The sequence below is a fragment of the Notothenia coriiceps genome, unplaced genomic scaffold (genome assembly GCF_000735185.1).
Source record: "Notothenia coriiceps isolate Sejong01 unplaced genomic scaffold, NC01 NC01_scaffold00030756, whole genome shotgun sequence".
Taxonomy (NCBI): Eukaryota; Metazoa; Chordata; class Actinopteri; order Perciformes; family Nototheniidae; genus Notothenia; species Notothenia coriiceps.
Genome location: NW_011363457.1, coordinates 134,672 through 141,068, shown reverse-complemented (window position 1 = coordinate 141,068; position 6,397 = coordinate 134,672). Strand labels below are relative to the sequence as shown.

General features: G+C 43.0%; 1 long non-coding RNA gene across 1 annotated transcript in view; it reads left to right on the top strand.

Moving 5' to 3' along the window:
- The first annotated feature begins 300 nt into the window (after positions 1-300).
- LOC104959689 (uncharacterized) overlaps positions 301-6,397 on the top strand; it is a 12,483-nt gene continuing 6,386 nt past the window's right edge. The window contains exons 1-3 of the long non-coding RNA XR_799899.1: positions 301-648; positions 2,052-2,062; positions 3,931-3,933. This is a non-coding gene — a long non-coding RNA (uncharacterized lncRNA). The remainder of the gene's footprint in view (positions 649-2,051; positions 2,063-3,930; positions 3,934-6,397) is intronic.

Sequence of the window (6,397 nt, the reverse complement as noted above, 5' to 3'; positions counted from 1 at the left end):
ATGTGAAACCACACAGACACTCTACATCATAGACTCTGGACAAACAGCGCATGGATATATAGAATGAAGTGAAGGCCATACACATACACTAAGTATAATAAGTACGTAGTCGGAATGTACAAAATTGGCGGTGTAACAGAGAGGAAGGCTTCACGGCACACACCCCATTGACATGGATACTGCCAACTTACACACAATATTTCTACTACAAGACCAACACAGTCCAAGTCAAGTGATTGCCAGGGTTACTAGAACAGCGACTACAACCACAAGCCCTCTCCGCATGCGGGTAGCCAGCCAGAAACGGTTGAACATGTTTTGCTGCATTGCAGGAAATATAGTATTCAGAGAAATGTGCTTTTCCAAACACTGAAGAAAGCAAAATACATTGACTTTTCGCTATCAGGGCTGTTAGGGAAAACATCAGGCAATATGTATTGTGAGCTTATTACGTTTCTTAGAGAAATTGATCAATTTAAAATAATCTAGAGTTTTGGTTTTATTTATTTTGTTGTTTTTTGTTTGTTTTATTTTGTTTATTGTTTTCTGCATAGTCTCTTGTCCATACTCCAGTCCAGTTGGTGGCGGTAATGCACCTAAAATTTGGTTTGCCAACCGCCAATAAACACTAAAGAAGAAGAAGAAGAAGTCTGGGTGTGTGTGAGATCCTTGTGGCTGCTGACTGTGGTCAGGGAGGACAGTCATATTGAGGCTGTGAATCATGTGCCCATGATTAATAAATGCCCACACCGGGTTATATTTGAACTCTCTGCCTCTGCCACCTTGTTTGGTCGGGCCGCTCAACGGTCAGCTTCACAACCTGCTGACTTAATCTTTACTTTTAAGTGAGCAGTTAAAGCATCAAAAGAGAAGCAATAATATATAAGGGAACTATGAGGTACAATATTCTTTATCAAATGAACATGTGCTTCACAGTCTCTGCAACTATCATATCCTCACATGTTATCTGCCTGTTGACAACAGCAGAAGCAGGTTTGTTTGTTTATTCTGTCAGAACTGCATGGAACAAAGACCCTTTCAATTTGCTACATATCTTCCAGTCTTATCAAACAGGCAACAACAAAGGATATGAAAAAGTACTGGAACGACAACAGGCATTTGTATGTGTGTGAGGAGTGTGGGGAGCATGTATTCTGGCGAGTAAACATGGAGGAATCTACGTGGCCAATTTTCCTGTTGTTCCCATGTGAATCTACACAAACTACCACCCCGCCTCATTAAACTCAAAACACACGCGACAGTCAATTATTTAAGCCGGGGGCCATTTGATCCATCTCCAATGTAGAGACCTAGCTAGCGGCTGATAACGAGTTGGAAAACACAAGGTTTTGTGTTTGAACACACCACTGCTAATTTGAGCAAAAGTCTGTGAAAATATCCATCATGTGATTTGCCAACTTTTCTGTCTCGGGTATATGAAAGATTTACCAGCATGCTCTAGTACTGATCAATCACTTTATGTAATTTGTGTGGATTTCACTATTAGGTTTCCGGACACTGATTTCTTCCCTGACTTGTGTAGGTGTGTGAATCTGGAGTTTACACTGTAATGCTATACCAGTGAGTTGTGAGTAAGCGAGTGTTCGAACTCACTACACTAACATGGACCATTTTTACCGTTAAAATGCCAGTGTAAACACAATTTATCATCAGAAGCCAATCACTGTCACCGAGCCGTGACTGCAGGGTATCCAGCTAAAAACAACCTCGCAATAATAAGGCAGCATTTCACCACAACACACAGAAAAAGCTTAATAAGGTTCCCAGTCAACCTTTGATGTGTCAATCATTTCATTATGTAAGCTGGGTTCCTGAATGACAGCGGCATCCTTAGCCTCATTTCACAACAGAGGTTTAATCAACACAGAACTTATGGGAGCCAAACAATACAGCCACTGTGCTAAAAACAGCATTTTACTGTAGCGTGTGTGAGCATTCTGTATCTTGCCGGCTCACCACTGCTGAGTGTAAATAGTTTTTGTTCTTACACTACACAGATCAGTCTTAAAAAGGAAGCACATTTTCAAAAGGAAGTTTGACTGTTCCTTTGTGTCTTATCAACGTGTTTGATGGAAAAGCCAGGGGGAATACATAAAGCTGGTCTTGCAAACTGTAAGGAAGAGATTGAATTGAGGAAAGAAAGCTATCAGCAGCAACAAAGTCTATCAGCTTTCAGACCTCATTGTCGAAAAAAAGAACTCTGATGAGCAGCAGTAATGAGGTCCCAGGCGTACCTGCCTCACTAAGGCCAATGATCCACCTGTACTTGTAAGTCTGTACTGCGATTCCCCTTACCGAGGTCACACTTTGACAGGATACAAAGACAAGGGCTACATACACAAAGACAAAAACACCCTATCTGTGAATTTATTTTATTTTGTCCCACTTCAAAATCCCTAGAAAGTACCTTCAGTGCTGTAATTATCAGTCCTCTCCTTCTGCTAGAAGCCCTGCAGTGTGTTCAATCTAAAAACTAAACTGTGGGAAAAGACAAGTTGCTGTTTTACGTGGAAGTCATGTGCTGGACTACTTATTGGCAAGGAGAACAACATCCATGGATTGGCTCATGGGACAGGCCATGTTGCCTTGGCACATGAAGACCAGTGATAAATGTGTTTTATTATTTTAGAAATGTCTAACATATAATCTATGAAAAGACATTTGAACAGTTCTTCTTTGGCCCCTTGTTGTAAGGGAAACTTCTGCAGCAATGGAGAGTCAGGACTCAGAGAGACACGAGGAGAGTTGGAGCTTTGATGTCAAACACTGGTAGTTTATTACAAGTATCGGCCGGAGAATTTATATCACAAGTCACAGCAGCCAGATGTTCTGACTGCACGGGTGCGTTGCCACATCAATTCTGACCAGCCTCTCTTTCGATAGACCTTTTAACTAGCTTATAGAGAGTTAATCCACATATCGAGGCCTGACGTAAACATTCTGGGAACACTGGAGATAGCCCCAACATCTGGAGACACTGAATCACCTGTCTGTGGTTTAGTTTAGTTTTTATTAGGATCCCCATTAGCACTAGCATGAGCATTGGCTATTCTTCCTGGGGTCCTCACCCACACAAAACATACATAATACAAACCAGAACAGAACAACTCATCATTTCATGAAAAGTGCATGGTAAGGAAGTGAAAGCAAAAACAAAACAGAAAAAAATAGTCATCACATTTTAGCCATCATCAAGTCAAAACCTAAACAAAATTTTTNTAGTCTATAGCACAACAGTCTAGAATACGTCAGCCATGAATTACACAGGTATGTACCTCGTCATAGGTGATCACTTTAAGAAAGTCATCGGAAAAACGACATAGTCGAGAAACGAAACTATTTCATCACCTTTTTAAAGTAGGGTGATATCTAGTTAGTCATTTACGATTAACGTACTAGACATGGCAGAAATAGACGACCAAGGATAACCTGGCGTATCCAACACGTACATACATGATGCGAGATCATTGTACAGCATCGAAAACGTAGACGGAAGGACAAGACGAAACTCATTTAAAATGGGACGCATGGTATAAAGTGTGAATACCAAATCTGTACAAGTACAAAGGGAACAACTAGCTGTATGGAAAATATGTGAAAGAGTCAAATCTGTGTAGGAGTTTAATGTACTGGTTCATAAGATAGCGGTACAGACCTACTAGTACTGTTGGTAATTGTTTGTAGTAGTCATAAAGGTTGGAGTATGACACGATTCCATTATATCCGTGATATAGTGAGGATAAAATCTTGAATCATGGGTAAAAACTACTTAGTTCGTGTAGTAGTCGGACAGACTTCGCCTTGAGTCGACGGCGACCGACAGCGACGAAAGTGTCCTCTTTTACAGGACACCTGTCTACCTACATTTCGCGAGCAAACTCGAGCAAAGTTACGGCAGGCAGCGACCAGCTCGTCTTTTCAGAAGCGAAGAGGAGAGTTATGAAGCGTAGTGGCCAGCAAAAGCAAAGGTAGACGGTCCGAGATAGTCGTACCAGGAGTCCAGATTCGAGAATAACTAACAGAATTTGAAAACGGCCCAGTAATTGTACACACAGCACCGTGGTTGTCAGCTGGATATTCTGGAGAGGATAAAGGGTGAACTAAAACTGTCAGTGAGCGCATAAAACTTTCTTACTACGGTGCCATAGTAAGGAGGCACAGAGGCAGACGGAAGAAGTAGGACTAGTGCCAGGTCGGAGACGGAAACCGGAGAAGGAGCCACACCGCACAGGGCGTAAGCAGCGAGCAGAGACCGCGAGCGAACCTCGCAGCAATCCCGCCCAAACTTCCCCTCGTACAGGATCGTATACGGGGTAGAAAGGCTTACACATCGTAAGTCACAGCCGATTCAGGTAGAAGAATGGGAGACAGTGGAGGAGCCACAGGAAAGACGGGGCGCAATCAGGAGATATTCCGCGGCGAGGAGCACAGGCGTAAGGTACAGCTCTATAGAAAGCAGAGATATAAAAACAGAAGACCACAAAACAAAAAAGCCAAAACACAACCGGACACCGCAAGCCTCAGTCACGTAGGTATCAGAGGCGTCAAATCGAAAGCTAACGCGGCTTGCAAATCTACCAGCAACCAACTCACTGCACGTGCTCGTTTGCCCAATCTATACTCAGGCCATTGGGGAATGATGGTACCGTTAGACGTTGTGCAGTGCACTATAAAAGAAGCCGGAATAGTTTCTGCACTATATTACAGAGGCGAGTTTATTATATTTAAGTCATTGGGCAGAGCAACGAACGAAACACTCTCTCTCTGACTCAAAGTGTCATATCCCGAGTGCTGAAGCACCAAACAGGAACAGGGGCCGCATCACGAGAGCCTCATAAAACGGGGTTGGACGAAAAGAAGTGATAGTATAGCCACAGGGCATGAGTTTCAAACTTTACTTAGGACGAAAGGGATAAGGCACGAGACAAGTGCCCCATACTCACCTCACCAGAACGGTACTGCTGAGAGAGGGTGGAGGACCTTATTTGAGATGTCACGATGCATGCTATTAGAGAGTAACCTCCCAAAGCAGTTATGGACATATGCTGTACAGACAGCAGCACAGATACGTAACAGGTGTTACTGTAAGCGTCTAGAGCAGACACCATACCATGTTTTTACTGGCAAAACACCCAACTTGTCCAACATGGAAATATGTGGCTCTGAATGCTTTGGGTATAAGCAGAATAAGAAGAAGCTAGATTCTAGATGTGCAAAGGGTATTTTTGTAGGATACGACAAATATAGCCCAGCATTCCAAGTCTTTTATCCTGAGACAGGGAAAGTCCTGAAACATAGGCTGGTCAAATGTATCACCACAAGTAACGCAGATAGTCAGACTCAGACAAATCATAATATCCGTGGCGGCCGACCCATAGGGGCGCTAGGGGCGCCGCCCCACCTCTNTTCGAGGTGGTTTTAAATAACATATCCGTATTTATTTATTTCTCCCAGTTATGTTTTTGTGTGCACTGAGGAGTCTCAAACAGGCGTTTGTTAAATAATTTTAAAATTATTTAACAAACGCCTGTTTGAGACTCCTCAGTGCACACAAAAACATAACTGGGAGAAATAAATAAATACGGATATGTTATTTAAAACCACCTCGAATATGTTGTGTTAATGTTATGAAATGTTTTCTCATAAATGATGCGGTAAGCAGGAGGACAGAATTACGTCTAAACTGACGCCGTTTTGCATTTCTATTTCTGTTCTGTCGTCATTTCCTGCGATCTTCTCCATGCAGTCAGTCAAAATGAATGAATGAAAGGGCGTTTCTTTGACTATTTATAGGCAAATATGGGCGTTACGTGAAGCCCGCAAAAGCTGCACCGCATTTCGAGTCGGTTGTGATTTATAAAGGGAAACCGGCGTAGGAAGTGCCATACGCACTTTCCTCGCCGGTACGCAATGTTTGGTGAATCGGAAAGTGGCGGAAAATGTATGGACCTATTTTTCGGATTTCTACTACGTAAGCAACCTTCCCACGTCAATCCTACGCACGGCTTTATACATGAGGCCCCTGGTGAGGTGAGTAGGGGGCACTTGTCTCGTGCCTTATCCCTTTCGTCCTAAGTAAAGTTTGAAACTCATGCCCGGTGAATTCAGTACCATTGTCAGATCTTATGCACTTAATGTTTCCATATACATTTTTCAATAGCTTTTGCTGTATCACTCTTTGCTTTGATAAAGTAGGGAAATATCATCCCACTATAATCATCAGTAAATGCTATTGTATATCTGTACCCGTCTTTATCTGCTTGTTCTATTGGGCCACATAGGTCTGTACTAGCTCTAGTACCTCGCTGCCAAATACCCCCACCGCCCGACTCAGGCTGGGATCCCGCCGGCCGCAAGCTGACTCTCCCCCCCCCCC